The sequence below is a fragment of the Bubalus kerabau genome, chromosome 10, assembly GCF_029407905.1.
Source record: "Bubalus kerabau isolate K-KA32 ecotype Philippines breed swamp buffalo chromosome 10, PCC_UOA_SB_1v2, whole genome shotgun sequence".
NCBI classification, from domain to species: Eukaryota; Metazoa; Chordata; class Mammalia; order Artiodactyla; family Bovidae; genus Bubalus; species Bubalus kerabau.
In genome coordinates this window covers 20,340,171-20,357,118 of record NC_073633.1, presented here as the reverse complement: position 1 = coordinate 20,357,118, position 16,948 = coordinate 20,340,171, and the positions used below count along the sequence as shown (strand labels likewise).

General features: G+C 40.1%; 1 protein-coding gene across 3 annotated transcripts in view; it reads right to left on the bottom strand.

Annotated features, from left to right (window-relative positions):
• The window catches only part of GLCE (glucuronic acid epimerase), a 117,215-nt gene extending 100,719 nt beyond the window's left edge, over window positions 1-16,496 (bottom strand). For all 3 annotated transcript variants that reach the window (XM_055536833.1, XM_055536835.1, XM_055536836.1), the window contains exon 1: window positions 16,296-16,496. The gene's annotated coding sequence lies outside the window, so the exon portion shown is untranslated. The remainder of the gene's footprint in view (window positions 1-16,295) is intronic.
• Window positions 16,497-16,948: the final 452 nt, after the last annotated feature.

Genomic DNA, 16,948 nt, shown 5'->3' with positions numbered 1-16,948 from the left:
TTATGCGAAATGACAGGCTGGATGAAGCACACGCTGGAATCAAGATTGCGGGACAAATATTAATAACCTCAGATATGCAGATGACACCACTCTTATGGCAGAAAGTGAAGAAGAACTAAAGAGCTTCTTGATGAAGGTGAAAGAGGATTGTGAAAAAGCTGGTTTAAATTAAAACTCAACATTCAAAAACCAAAGACCAGGGATGGCATCCAGTCCCATCACTTCATGGCAAATAGATGAGGAAGCAGTGTAAACAGTGACAGACTTTATTTTCTTAGGCTCCAAAATCATTGCAGATGCTGACTGCAGCCATGAAATTAAAAGATGCTTGCTCCTTGGAAGGAAAGCTATGACAAACCTAGACAGCAGTATTAAAAAGCTATGGTTTTTCCAGTAGTACGGATGTGAGAGTTGGACTATAAAGATGGCTGAGCACTGAAGAATTGATGCTTCTGAACTGTGGTGTTGGAGAAGACTCCTGAGAGTCCCTTGGACTGCAAGGAGATCCAACCAGTGCATTCTAAAGGAGATCAGTCCTGGGTGTTCTTTGGAAGGAATGATGCTAAAGCTGAAATTCCAGTACTTTGGCCACGTGATGCAAAGAGCTGACTCATTTGAAAAGACCCTGATGCTGGGAAAGATTGAAGGCAGGAGGAGAAGGGGACAACAAAGGATGAAATGGTTAGATGGCATCACCGACTCAATGGACGTGAGTTTGGGCAAACTCCGGGAGTTGGTGATGGACAGGGAGGCCTGGCGTGCTGCAGTTCTTGGGGTTGCAAAGAGTCGGACACGATTGAGTGACTGAACTGAACTGAATGACTCAGCTGGCACAGAATCCCCCTGCAATGTGGGAGACCTGGGTTCAATCCTTGGGTTGGGGAGACCCCCTGGAGAAGGGAACAGCTACCCATTCCAGTATCCTGGCCTAGAGAAAACATGGACTGTATAGTCCATGAGGTTGGAAAGAGTCGGACAGCCTGAGCCACTTTCACTTTCAGGGCTTCTGGCAATATAATGAATACTATAATGAACAAAGATAAATTCTTTGGATTATATATCTGGATTCTTTTCTTTGTGTGTGTGTGTGTGTGTGTGTGTGTGTCTATTATAGATTTTTGGTGTTTCATTACCATGACTGGTTTGATTTCCTTGCTGTCCGAGGGATCTCAAGAGTCTTCTCCAGCATCACAGTTCAAAGACATCAATTCTTTGGCACTCTGCCTTCTTTACAGTCCAGCTCTCCCAACTGTACGTGACCACTGGGAAGACCATAGCCTTGACTATACGGACCTTTTTCGGCAAAGTAAAGTCTCTGCTTTTTCAACAAGTTGTGTAGGTTTGTCACAGCTTTCCTGCCAAGAAGCAATCGTCTTCTGATTTCATGGCTGCAGTCACCATCCACAGTGATTTCAGAGCCCAAGAGAGGAATCTGTCACTTCTTCCTCCTTTTCCCCTTCCATTTGCCATGAAGTGATGAGACCTGATGCCATGATCTTAGTTTTTTTAATACTGAGTTTTAAGCCAGTTTTTTTGCTCTCTTTTTTCACCCTCATCAACAGGCTCTTTAGTTCCTCTTCGCTTTCTGCCATTAGAGCGCTATCTGCATATCTGACATTGTTGATGTTTCCCATCTTGATTATAGCTTGTAACTCATCCAACCCAGCATTTCTCATGATGTGCTCAGTATACAGGTTAAATAAACATGGTGACAGCAGACAGCCCTGTCCTACTCCTTTCTCAATCCTGAACCAATCGGTTGTTCCACACAGGGTTCTACCTGCTGCTTCTCAGAAGACAGGTAAGATGGTCTGGTATTTTCATCTCTGTAAGAGTGCTCCACAGTTTGTTATAATCCACATAGCCAAAGGCTTTAGCATAGTCGATAAAACAGAGGAAGATTCTTTTTTCTGGAATTCCCTTGCTTTATGATCCAGCGAATGTTGGCAATCTGATCTTTGGTTCTTCTGCCTTTTCTAAACCCAGCTTGGAAATCTGGAAGTTGGTGGTTCACATAATGCTGAAGCCTAGCATGCAAGATTTTAAGCATGACCTTACTAGCATGGGAGATGAGCACAACTGTCCAACAGTTTGAACATTCTTTAATACTACCCTTCTTGGGAAATGGGATGAAGACTGATCTTTTCCAGTCCTATGGCCACTGCTGGGTCTTCCAGATTTGCTGACATATTGAATGCCAACACTCTGATACCATCATCCTTTAGGGTTTTGAATAGCTCTACTGGAATTCCATTGCATCCACTAGCTTTACTGGCACCAGTCCTTCATAAGGCCCACAACGCTTCACACTCCAGAATGTCTGGCTCTGGATGACAGACCACACCGTCGTAGTTATCCGATTCGTTAAGATCTTTTTTGCACAGTTCTTCTATGTATTCTTTCCATCTCTTCTTGATCTCTTCTGCGTCTACGAAGTCTCTACCATTTCTCTCTTTCATTGTGTCCATCTTTGGGCAAAATGTCCCCTTGATACTTCCAATTTTCCTGAAGAGATCCCTAGTCTTTCCCCTTCTGTTGTTTTCCTCTATTTTTATGCACTATTCATTGAAAAAAGCCTTCTTGTCTTTCTTTGCTACTTCTTTGGATCTCTGAGTTTAGTTGGATGTACCTTTCCCTTTCTCCTCTGCTTTTTGCTTCTCTTCTTTCTTCAGCTATCTGTAAAGCCTCCTTAGATAACTGCTTTGCCATCCTGTTTTTCTTTTTCTTTGGGATGGTTTTGTTCGCTGCCTCCTGTACAATCTTACAGACCTCCATCCACAGTTCTTTAGGCACACTGTTTACTAGATCTGATCCCTGTATATTCATAGGAGATTTGATTTAAGTCATACCTGCCTGGCCTAGGGGTTTTCACCGCTTTCTTTAATCTAAGCCTGAATTTTGCTATGAGAAGCTGATAATCTCAGCCATCATACAAAAATATGATAAAAGGCTATCAAATGCTATTTGTATAACTTTTGTGGTCCTTTTCTTCATTTGTAAAACAGGGCTAAATGAGGCAATCTACATAAGGTGCTTAAGTCTACCCTGAACAAAATTTAAAATCCAACAAACGTAGCTATAATTCTAAATATATTATGGCCAGAGCATCTCCTGATGTACCTACCAGTTTACGTGTGTGCTAAGTCACTTCAGTCGTGTCTGATTCTTTGCGACTACATGGACTGTAGCCCACTAGGCTCCACTGTCCATGGGATTCTCCAGGCAAGAATACTGGATTGGGTTGCTATGCCCTCCTCCAGAGGATCCTTCTGACCCAGAGATCAAAACCATGTCTCTTATGTCTCCTGCATTGGCAGGTGGATTCTTTACCACTAGCACCACAAGTGAGGCTAGTGTGGCATGACTTAGCCTCTGTGACCCCAAGCTGGCTCCCAGTGATTAGTCTTCTAAATATATACCAAAACAAACCAAAATATACAAAATATTATATACCAAAATATATATGTTCAATAATCTGAGAATTTGTTCCGGAATGACACGAAGATCATCAGTTTATTATTATTACCTGCAACATTTACTTCTTTTCGAACATTGTGTATCAGCAGCAAAAACACTCTTTTATAACAGGTGTTAAAAAAAAGTTTGTTGTATTCTTTTTAAAAATCAGGATTAATTCCTTATTTTTAATAAATCTGCCATGGTTACACAAGATGTTAACATTAGGAGAAAGCTGGGTGAAAGGTATATAGGAATTCTTTATACTATGCAATTCTCTATATTCTGTAATATATATACAGATATATAACTATTTCCAAATTAAATTTTTTTTTAATCAAGAAGATCTTTTCCTGCCTCTGGTTTTCTTAAAACGAAGTGAAAGTCACTCAGTCGTGTCTGACTCTTTGAGACCCCATGGACCATAAAGTCCATGGAATTCTCCAGGCCAGAATCTTTTTGAACTTTTTGAATCTGGGGTGAGTAGCCTTTCCCTTCTTCAGGGGATCTTCCCAACCCAGGGATCAAATCCAGGTCTCCCGTGTTGCAGGCAGATTCTTTACCAGCTGAGCCACAAGGGAAGGTTTTCTTAAAACCACTCAAATATTACCAACCACTAGTAGGTGCAAATTCTTTAGCAGCCTTTACAGCCTTATAATTAATCCGAAATAGGAGACATGAATTCCAGCAAATAGAAACTCTCATAATACCCCTAACTTATCTTGGGCCCCAAAGAGTTGGTATTCAGTAAACAATTTTTTTTTTAATTTTTATTTTTAGATATTTTAAATTTTATTTTTAGAAACAAGGGCTTAAAAAAAAAAAATCTCTCCCCAAAGCAATCATCCTTTCCCTAAAGCTCTAAAGTTCTGTACAACCAATTAAACCTTCTGATTCTTATTGCTCAAATCATTTATTTAGTAGCGGCCTCCAAGTCAAGCTCAAAAAGATTTTTGACTGTATGAGACAAATTAGTACTTAAACTATTAGCATGAAAATCTTTTAAAAGTATATTTTAAAATACTTTGTATCATGGCTGATTGGTTTTCAAATTAGGAAATAAGAGTTCAGGGAAATGATGAATTTCATTTATAACTATTCAAGCTTAAACTTTCACTGTTAAGCAACAAAGTCATGAAAATTCTGCGAAAACTGTACTTGCCAAAGAAATCCTAAAATACCTAAGGACAAAGTATCTTGCCCCTAAGTATCTCAAAACAGCTTTTGTACTTTGAAGAGTTTCTTTCAGGCATCAACTGTCTAATTTTCAAAAACTTGGCTCTCCTTTTTGGAATAGTACTACAGAATCGGTACTATAAACAGAAGTGCTATTGTCACAGAATTGATCCAATAATAAAAAGAGCTAAGGCCACTTGTCTTATAGAAAATTACAGCCAAATGCTGCCAGACCCTGCTTTTCTTCCTTCTGGGCCAGTAGCCAGATACTAATCATTTTTAGACCCTTTCTAATTTTTAGTACACAATTTAGTACACAATACCACATCTGAACTAGACAGTATTTTAATGAATGTTCTCCATAATTTGTCTAATGTTTTGGCACACACACACACTTGATTTACAATACCTTGGAAGTACCTATAAAAAAGTGGTAACAGTAGTTGTCTCTGGGGCAACTGTTTGGGTTCTTGAATTTTTAAAGTTTTTTAAATAACTATTCAAGAAATTAATTTATCTATTAACAAAAAAAACTACTATAATAAAACATTAATTCTAGTTAAAATATTTTACCTTATAAAATAATGCATGTGGTTTTCTTTTAAAAATCTTTTCATTTAATGGGTAACTTTAAAAAAAATTTTGCAATGCTCTTCAATTATAATCAAAGAAATACAAAGTCAGATCATTTTTGCTTATTAAATTTGGATTCAAAAAATTTTTTAATTTATTTATTTTGGGGGCCATGCTACACAGCATGAGGGATCTTGGTTCCCTGACCAGGGACTCAAATCATGCCCTCTACAGTGGAAACCTGGAGTCCTAACCACTAGACTGCCAGGGAATTCCCTAGAAAAGGTTTGTAAGAGTAATACTGATACTGGTATGTAAATTGGGATAACCTTTCTAGATAATAATATGGCAATGTTTAATTTTTTTAAGGTCTTAGCTTTTGACTAAACATTTTTATTTTATCCTAAGAAAATAATCAAGTATGGAGAAACATTTATGCACAAAGGTTTTCTTCAGTGTTCTCTGAAGAGGAAAAAAATATTCAGTAATTGGGAATGGTTAAATCATTACACATTCATTCAACAGAATTTTATGCTGCTATTAAAAATTCAGTTTTGAAGCAATTTTAACAAAGTAGGAAAATTTTTATTATATAAATTCATGATAGGAGGATAAACAGTATACAAATGAATCAATATAGTCATGGAATGAGGAAGACTGTGTACCATTATGTTAGTTAAGCTTATATTTGAGCTGAAGCATTAGATTTTGTGTTTGGCATTTCTCCAAGTATTTAAAATGAGTCCCTAGAAACCTATAAAATTAGGCGGGGAAAAACAAGCTATACACACACAGATTCTTAAGTTTATAATACTGCAAAACTGATGTGATATTTAAACAGATGAAATAAAACTTTCTAATTAATAACATTTATGAAAGCTGATGAGAACCTAACTCAAATTATCATAAGTATCATTAAGATCACTCCTACTATACAATAAGCACTACCAGCTAGGTTATTTTTTAATCAATAAAAAAGAAGACTCTGGACTATTATACAGTACAACATGAACAAAAATCAAATTCTATCAAACAAGGTTAACAATGTAATTATGAGTTAAATTGTAATAATACTTATTTTATTACAAACAAGAATATCCCTGGAAGAAAAAACTGATTAAACATATAACATCTAAATTAATAAATAAAACCAAACTTTCCCTTTAAAAGAACTGAATCTGCTAGTGGGAAAAAAACAGTAATTATTAATGGATGGGTTAACTGTAATTTCTCAGACATTAATCTGTATAGTTTCAAATGGAGATTGAGTTTACCTTGAAAGATTATTTCCACTACTCCACCACTACTGCCGCCAAGAAAATAAAAAATCTCATAAGCTCACCTTTCCGCTTAGCACTCTTCAGTAGGATACCACTGCTTTAAGTTCAAATTCCTTATATTAGTTATAAGATCCTCCATGATATGGTCCCTCCTTTCACTCCCGACTCCTTCCTTCTCTCTTGCTTCCCAGGCTCCAGCCCAGTGGTTTGCAAAGTGTGATCCTGGAACCACAACATCTCCACTACCTATGAACATGTAAGAACTCCAAATTCCTGAGCCGCACTCCTTCCAGGAGATTCATACTCACACTACAGCTTGAAAAGCATGCTTTAACCCTCCTGAATTGTCTGCAGATTCCCAAATCTATCCTGCTCTCCCTCTGCAAATGCAGTTCCCCACCTACAGTGCTTTTACCCCATTCCCTGCTGGGTATCTCATCCACCTTGTTTCCTACTCATCTTTCAAGTCTTAGCTAAGAAATCACTTCAAAAGAGAACTGAAAGCTTCCCCAAAATTAGAAAAATATTTCTCATGATCTCTTTTATTACCATAGGGGCTCTCATTTGCATTCTTCACCAACTAAAGCCATTTCTAAAATTACTCCCTGGTAGCTTACATGGTAAAGAATCTGCCTGCAATGCGGGAGACTTGGGTTCAATCCCTGGGTCAAGTAGATTCCCTGGAGAAGGAAATGGCTACCTACTCCAGTATTCTTGCCTGGAGAATTCCATGGACAGAGGAGCCTGGCAGGCTATAGTCCTTGGGTCTCAAAGAGTTGGACACGACTGAGCGACTAAGCACGCACACAATCAAAGAAAAGAAAGCCTTTACTTGACATATCCCAAAACATAACTTATGCATTCGTATAAATGATTTCAAACTGTATAGAATAGTAAATATATATATATATATATACACACACACATATATATAATATATACACACATATATATAAAATACATATAGTAGAACCAAATTGTTGAAAAGAAATGACATTTTAATGTTGAGAAAATAAAAAACTGTCAACCAGTTCTGAAACTCACACCTTAAAATTAACTATTTTGAATTTTCTCTTTTCTGGATATATTTCACCCATCTTCTGGAAAAGGGGCAGCAACTAATAAACAATATGGTTTTTAAAAAAGTTAACTGAAAGGAAAAAGAAATGCGTAGAATCTGGACAAAGTTAAGTGCTACATGTTTTATGTCAGATGTAAGAACAAAAATATGGACCAGAAGCTGTTCTCCAACATTTTTTAATAAGTTTGAGATCATCTTACAGTACATGATTAGTCAATAATTTATCTTCAATCACATAATGATCATCTAGTATGTGCTAGATGCTTCTGCCTGCAAGTAGGAGACCTGGGTTCAATCCTTGGATCAGGAAGTTCCCCTGGAGAAGGGAATGGCAACCCACTCCAGTATTCTTACCTGGAGAATCCCAAGGACAGAAGAATCTGCAGGCTACTGTCCATGGGGCTGTAAAGAGTCAGACACGACTGAGCAACTAACACACTTTCACTTTTCAGCATGTGCTAAGGACCAGATGCAATTAAGAATTTTATGTGAAGATGTATCTATCTTTCTATATATGGGCTCCCTGCTGGCTCAGTGGTAAAGAATCTGCCTGCCAATGCAGGAGATGTGGGTTCAAGCCCTGGGTCAGGAAGATCCCCTGAAGAAGGAAATAGCAACCCACTCCAGTATTCTTGCCTGGGAAATCCCATGGACAGAGGGGACTGGTGGGCTAGAGTCCATGGGTTGCAAAAGAGTTGGACACAGCTTAGTGACTAAATAACAACAGCACTATACACACACACACACACACACACACACACACACACACAGGTTAACTATTTGAGACAAGAAATGAATCTTTATGTCCACAAAAAGATAGGTACAAAATTGTTCTTAGAAGCTTTGTTCCTAGAAGTTAAAACCTGAAAATAGCCCAAATGTCTATAAACAGTACAACAACAACAATATATATATACATATACATATATATTCATACAATAGAATGCTACACAGCAATGAAAAAGAATGAAGTCCTGCTAACTTAAAAAATGATTTGGTTCCATTTATATGAAGTTTGCTGCTGTTGCTGCTAAGTCGCTTCAGTCAAGAAAAGCAAAACTAATCTATTGTGATAGAAGTCAGAATAGTGGTTACCTTTGGGAAGTACTGACTAGGAGGAATAAGAAAAATTGCTAAGGTCATAGAAGTATCCTATACTTGGTTCTTGGTGATTACACAATGACATATGTAGAAGTTCTTATGTCATGATTTATATACTGTATACAATTTAAGTATTAGGAAAAAAATTTTTTTAATGGAAAAGAAAGTTCCTCTCACTCCATGCCAGCCAGCAAGAAAGAGAGAGGTTAGATCAAACAATCTTACTGCTTTAAAGTTTGATTGTTGTATTCATTTTAACAAATATGTGCGCAGCTACTTTGTAACAGGTAACATTCTGGGTGCTGGGGATAAAATGGGTAAAAATCCCTGCCCTCATGGATCTTATGTTGTAGTAGAGGATATATATTAGAAAGATAATAAAAACAGAAAGTATGTGGGACTGCTGCTGCTACTGCTAAGTCACTTCAGTCGTGTCCAACTCTGTGGGACCCCATGGACTGCAGCCCACCAGGCTCCTATGTCCATGGGATTTTCCAGGCAAGAGTACTGGAATGGGTGGCCATTGCCTTCTCCATGTGGGACTGCAGGAAAGCACAAAAAAAGACACAAAACAAGGAAAAGGGATAGAAGGGTATGCATGGGAGGGATGCTGTAATTTTAACAAGGCAGACTTTTACAGAAGGGGTGATACCTTAATTCAGACCTCAAGGAAGGAAGGGAGGGAGACATACAGATATCTGGAAGAATATGTTCCAGGCCTTCTGAAACAACAAGGAGGCCAACTGCAGCTGATGGGACGTGAACATGGGTTACACTAAAAAAAAAAAAAAAATTACACACACACACACGGCCAGATATTCTTTTCCTTAGTCTTTCCCTCCAACTCTTCATTTAAACACTAACTTAAAGAAACTTGTACAACCACTAGCGCAGTCCACATTTACCTTCTTCTGAGCTTCTGGAGTTGCATCTTTATATACTGCATTGCAGTTAAATACTTACTGCCTCCCACTCCCAATAAACTAAGCCTCTTCAAGGCATTGACTAGATTTTATGCTTTTTTGTATCCCTATTAGTTACATGGTTGGCATGTAAAGTTACTGGTTATTAGGCTGCTGCTAATAACTTCATCAGGGAGATCAGTAAGCTATGAATATATTTTTGAAAAGAAAAAAGAGGAAGGAAAGAAACCAAGTCTAGGGAACTATGTGAGTGAAGAGGCAATGAGATGTCTCCATGTGTCATGATCCAAAGTCAGGATTTTCTCTGAGCCATGTCCTTAAGACTCTGAGATCCTTATCATCATTTTTCTGAAAGCCACTCTAGGCTTTTTTCCTTGGCCTTGGGAGTGGGAGGGTGGGGCGAGAATCAGGCACTTGCTTTTCTTTCAAATAATAGTTTTACAACACCAATGGTCATAACAAGCTTAATAACAACAACAAATCTTAACCAAGTACAAAGCTGTGTGATCTTGAGCAAGTCATTTAACTATTCTTGTGTATGTCAGTTCCCTCACATGTTAACTCTAGGAGCTGGATTAAGTGGTCTCTAAACTCCAATCAATTTCAAATGTTCTACTTCAGCTTTTTTTCAAAAAAGCTGAATGGATAAACCTTATAATCTACTTCTTCAATTTATAAAATGAGTAAAATATCTATTAATAGTTATAAATACACTAAGAATTCATATACAGAAAGCAATGTAGTATTTTTTTTTAGTTTGAAGGACAATTGCTTTACAAAGTTTTGTTGTTTTCTGCCAAGTATCAACATGAATCAATGTAGTATTTCTAAAAAGCACAGAATCTGGATTTAGACAGACCTGGAGCTAGTTATAGCCTGCTTCTTAACTTCTTGAGAAAATCAACTAAATTTTTAGGATTGTTTTGAGAATGAAAGGTAATGTATGTAAAGTGAAAGTGTGAAAGTGTTAATTGCTCAGTTATGTCTGACACTGTGCAACCCCATGGACTGCAGCCTGCCAGACAGACTTCTATGTCCCTGGGATTCTCCAGGCAAGAATACTGGAGTGGGTTGCCATACCCTCCTTCAAGGGATTGAACCCTGGTCTTCAGCATTGCAGGCAGATTGTTTACCGTTTGAACTACCCAGGAAGCCCAATGTATACAAAGAAACTATTAAACCAATATAAAAACCCATATACATCAGCAACAATCATTTCCTGTACAGAAAGCAGAAATGGTAAAATATCCACCAAATCACTGATGTACAAGATCTGAAATACTGAAACCAGTTCACAACTCTCCTAGCAATTGCCTTCTCCCCTAGCAATTTTAGATATTATGATTAGTGTTTGCCTCAAAATTCTGCATGACTTTTCTGCAAGTTTAACAGTTAACACCTAACTCCTACAGTGCTGGTAATCTCTCTTCTTAAATATGAGGGTAAGTACTATAGACCTAATATCAGTTTGCAGTCATAGGGGCAAGAGAACAAGATAATTTTGAAAGCCCAACATTCTAGAAAAATAGGGCAAGACTGAGATCTGCAATTAATTCAGACATTTGGAAGCTACTAAGCTTGGCACTCAAGAGTTCAAATCTGTAATGGGAGCCAATTGTGTAAAATAAGCAATAGATATTCAATAAATAATGAGACAAATGTGTGTGTGCGTGCGTGCATGCATGCTCAATTGTGTCCAACTCTTTGTGACCCCATGAACTGTAGCCCACCAGGCTCCTCTGTCCATGGAATTTTCCAGGCAAAAATACTGGAACAGGTTGCCATTTCCTACTCTAGGGGATCTTTCTGACCCAGGGATTGAACCCAGGTTTCTTGTGTCTTCTGTATTGGCAGGTGGATTCTTTACCACTGTGCTACCTGGGAAGCCCCAATAAGACAAATATACATCTGCTTTTGAGTCCTGGAAGAGAGACACATACATAATTACAGCATACTAATAAACAAAGGGAAAGAATGAATAAAACATAGTAAATAACTCAGTGGGGCTGGAAGAGGGAGGACCAGAGCACACAGAAGAGTCAAAAAGTAGGTAGCACTTAAGTTATATCTTGAAAAATCAGTAGACTGTCAGCAAGATAGAAGAAGGAAAGGCATTCTGAGTAGGAGGGAGAATATATAAGAAGGTTCTGAGTTAGGAAACGGTATGGCTCTTTCAGTAAACTGATGGTATTAATACAGTTGGAGCTTGAGATGTATGATGGTAGAAATACAGGAGATGAGCCAGATGATGAAGAACCTTGTAATCATAGAACTAAATACTGTAGTTAAGGGAGAAGTATGTTTTAAGAAAAAAACACTGAACATATTTGCATTTTAGAAAAATTACCTTGGCAGTAGTGTAAAGGGGGTCACTAGAGACCTCATTCTATACACAGAATTAAATAAGGACATTACATTATCATATAGATACTCCATTACAGAACCAGGGATCAGAAAGAAAAATAATAGATAAAATTTAGCTTTAACAGATAAAGCTAAATTATCAAAAGAAAGTCATTTACCTTCATGAATGTATATTCTTGAATTAAATAGTTCCTATATATCTTAAAAAAGAAGAGGCCTAAAATTAGGTATGATAAATAAAAATTACATGGAACTAGTTGTACCCTGGGAACTAGCGACTCTTATAGCATCTATCGGTTTTCGTACATATAATATTGTAGATCTGCATATAAAAACCATGGAATATAAACCCTGGCATTAGAGTTTATATTGATTACTGACAGGGACTGCTCTTTCTTTCATTTTATATGTATGGAAACTGAGGCCCTGAAAGACTAAGGAATTATCCAAGATCATATGGTTAGTAGCACAGTTTGAGACCAGAATTTCATGTCTTATGATTTCCTTTCTAGAAACTGGCTTGCTGCTGCTGCTGCTGCTAAGTCGACTCTGTGCGACCCCAGAGACGGCAGCCCACCAGGCTCCTCCGTCCCTGGGATTCTCCAGGCAAGAATACTGGAGTGGGTTGCCATTTCCTTCTCCAATGCATGAAAGTGAAAAGTGGAAGTGAAGTCGCCCAGTCGTGTCTGACTCTTAGTGACCCCATGGACTGCAGCCTACCAGGCTCCTCCGTCCATGGGATTTGCCAGGCAAGAGTACTGGAGTGGGGTGCCATTGCCTTCTCCGAGAAACTGGCTTAGTATGTCTCATTTATGATTTAAGAATTTTGAATGATAATCCAAAAGACATTCTAGTATTATCATTTTTTAGCAGTGTAATAATGAATTATAAAACTATTTTTATGCTTCATATCCCTCACAAGAAAACACATCTATTAGATGTTCATATGTCTGACCAAAAAAAAAAAAAAATCCCATCCTGAAACCTGTGCCACAATAAAAGACCTGCTGCCCCACCACAGCCCCACCACAGCAGGTGGGGGCACCACAAAAATACAACTTATTCTTCTCGAGAGTCTAAAAAAAGACTTATAAGAAGTTTTTTAAGAAAGAAAAGAAATTTAAAATAAAGGCCAAAGATTAATTTATCTTCATACAATTAAAGATCCAACATCTTTAACATGTTTTCACATTTTATTTGGGCTTTAGTCTTTTTCTTATTCTGTTGTGTTCCCCTCCCCATCCCATTCCTATAATTTTAGATAACTGAAATACATTTTTCCTTCACTAGTACACACAGAAGTGGCAACACTGACAAAAAGCCTGTGCGACATTTCACAAATCTGCAGTGACCAAAATGTTTTAATTTCCAGACTTCTCTAATTAACATCTAAGTAATGTCTGCTCATTGAAATAAATTCAAATAGTATAAAAGCATATAATTCCAGTAAAGAATCCGCCTGCAATTTAGGAGACCTGGGTTTGATCCCTGGGTTGGGAAGATTCCCTGGAGGAGGGCATGGCAACCCACTCCAGTATTCTTGCCTGGAGAATCCCCATGGACAGAGGAGCCTAGTGGACTATGGTCCATGGTGTCCCAAAGAATCGGACAAGACTGAGTGACTAAGTACAGCACAGCACATATAATTAATAACTCCTTTCCATGTCTTTGCAACTCTCTACTAAAGAATTCCCCAAACACTTTTAAGTTTGATGTTTATCCTTACAGATTGTATGCTTATATAACAGAGGATGCTAATAGCAGTTATATTATCAGGGGTTAATGTTTTTTAAGTGAGCTGAACCCCAAAACTATCCTATTTCTCTCTTATTAGCATCTCAATTATTTTATGTATTTGTTGTCTCTTTCTCTTGATACAGGTTTATGAGAGCTGTAATCACTGTACATGGAGGTACACACCATGCTGTGACACCTAGCAGATAATCAAATACTTGTTGATCAGTATGTTTACTTAGAAATTATGAAAGCAGCCTTTTTAAAAAGTTACTGAAATCCACTTAATTTATCATTGGCTTTCAAAAATAATGGGGAAACAAAGGTCTGCTTAGGGTTTTTTTGGCTGTGATTCCAATCAAGCATCTGCTCAACTGATAAGTTTTGATAGTTAGAAAAGTCAAACAAGCATTCTGGTTTAATTTACAACCAAAACAAAAACCAAACTAAAAACCCCCAAACACTTAAACTGTTCAGAGTTATATATTGCTATATAGAATTCCCTGTTTTTCTTCTTTAATTTTTAAATTTATTTATTTATGGGTGCACTGGGTCTTCACTGCTGTACACGTGCTTTCTCTAGTCTCGGTGAGCAGGGGCTAGTCTTCACTGTGGTGCGAGGGCTTCCCATCGCATTGGCTTCTCTTGTTGCGCAGCACAGGCTCTAGGAGAGTGGACTCAGCAGTTGTGGCGCATGGGCTTAGTTGCAGGTCTTCCGTGATGGAACCTATGTTCCTTGCATTGGCAGGTGGATTCTTAACCACTGGACCACCAGGGAAGCTCCCTTGTTTTTTAAAATGATTATAAAAGTCAAGAATTAAATATATTATCACTAATGTTTCTGGTTCTAAGATCAAAAGAAATATCATTAAAAGAAAACTGCCACTCAAAAAAAAAAGATTAAAGCAGGCAAAATTTTCTGCCTTGCCATACTCAAATTTGTCTGTTTATCCCAAATTACAGAATTACTATAAGTACAGGTTCCATCAAAGCAAGCCACAGCAGACTTGATTTACAGGCCTCTATGATAAAGGAGCTATCTAACCAGGGGAACTGTCAAGCTAAAGCAGACTTTCTGACTTAAACATTTATTTAGAAAAAAAAAAGAACATATGCATGTATACAGGTCATTTTATTTGAATTCCATCTAAGTTTGGGCTAGTTACCAAGGACTCTGCATATGAGTCAAGACTAACTGTATACAATAAAACTGTTAAGCAGGATTCTTTAAAAAGAGTTCTGTTAGCCATCCTTACAGGTCTCAAACCACGGTTTTGCAAAGCTCTACCTTTGGAACTTCGAATTCCAATGCGTTACTTGGAGGCTGAACTTGAACCGATTCCTCTACACAGATGCTTTTCAAACGACAGAGAGAAGCCAGAACACACTTTACAGCATACCTGACTGCCTAACACTCGGGCAGGACTTCAGGACAGACCTAATAATGCAGGATCAGCAAAGTAGACCCTCACCTAGGAAAGGAAGCCAAAACCGCACAGCCTTCTCTATCCTCAGTGGCTTCCACGCTCACCCGGAGGACATTCGCCGCCTTAAGAACCTACAAGTCTACATGCCCACTTAAGGTGTTGTCTGCCACTCTGGTTCCCAGAGAGAAATCAGCACGCCCCCACAGGGATCCCGGGGCAGAGAGAAGAAAACTGCAGAACAATCCCACTATTTCTCCAACTAGGCAACAACACGAATCAATCCTTCAACTAAGCATTGAGTAAATCTCATCTAGAAAGAGATCTGTTCCAGGATGCTGACCAGCCACAGACTGTGAACTCGAGATGTCACCAGAGTTCCCTTCCCGCCACGAGCCGATCCAGCGCCTGCAGAGCCGCGCCCTCCCTTCGAGATCTCCCGGGGACCCGCTAACTCGCCCTGTCGCCCCCGAAAAAACTGGGGACCATGCCAAGTTACCGCCCCCCTCTGGGCAAACTAGAAACCCCAATAAAGACGCTGGTCTCCGCCGTAAACCCTTCCGCCCCCAGTAGCCCACCAAGGCGGTCCCGGCCCCTGCAGGACACAGATACATCGCCCTCCCGCCCGAAGACCCCGATAAACAGACAGAACCCCAATACACTGCCTCTTTATCCCAGGAATGTGAGAAAAGAAGCCCACTCCTGCTCAAAGTACCCCCAAGACCCCGTACATCTGCCCCTTCAGAGACCTAGGACCTTGCTAAAACTGAATCCTCTGTCCCTAAAAGACCCTGAGACCGCGATAAAAGGACCCCTTGTCCCGGAACCCCGCTATACCACCTCAAGGATCCTGGTAAATCTCCTTCTACCCCAAAGACCCGGGACCCAAACCGCTGCCACCCAGCCGAACCCCAAGCCGGAAGAGACCCCAGAGCCCCAATAAACCGCCTCCTCACCCGGAGAAGCCCTGGCACCCGCTTCACCGTCCTTGGGCGTCCGCACCCGGATCCCACCCCACCGCGTCCTCGCCCTCCTCACTCCGAACCCCGCCAAGCCTCGCGCACACCAGGCAGCGCCGCGCTGCCCGCGGAGCCGCCCCCGTCAGGAGCCCGCCTGCCCCGGTTGCTCCGTGTCCCGGCTCCCCGACCGCTCCTCAGCGGAAACGCGCTCCGGGCTTCCTCACCTGGGCAGCGTCGTAGGGCAAGAGGACCGGGAAACCCTGAGGAAGAGAAGGAGGCGGCAGAGAAGGGGCGGCCCAGGCCTGCGTCTGCCGCAGCTCCAACCCCTCCGCGAGGAAGCGCTTGTGTGAGGAGATCCCTCCCGCTCCGCGCGCAGCCTGGAGACAGAGCCACAGCCGTACCCGCCGCTCTTCCCGCGAGATCCCAGCCACAGAGGGGGGCGGGGCCACGGCGAGGGGCGGATGCAGTGAATCGAGTGACAACTCTGAGAGCCTGTTGGCGGCAGCGTGGGAGGCGGGACTTGGAGCCTAATACTACCAATCGCAAAATAGGAAAGGTGATTCTCCCACCCCTTCTTCTCTCCCCCGCCCCGCATCAATAAACTAGGGGCAAGATCAGTGACATTTAAGTAGTCAGGGGTAGAGGAAGTTCTTGGGAAGGAATCTTGGATGGAGAATCTTGGCTTCTGTCTAGTCCTAGTCAGGCTCCGTAGCTATATCTGGTTAGGGAAGAAGGTGGTTTTCACACTGCCGTGAGCTAAAGCGCTATTACCCTTGGTTACAGCGCGGCCTGAAGTGCTTAAGAGGCACACTTCTTCCTGGTTGAAGGCGCACCCTCCTCGGGTTACCCAGGTCTAAACCTGTTTTTCCCCCTCTCT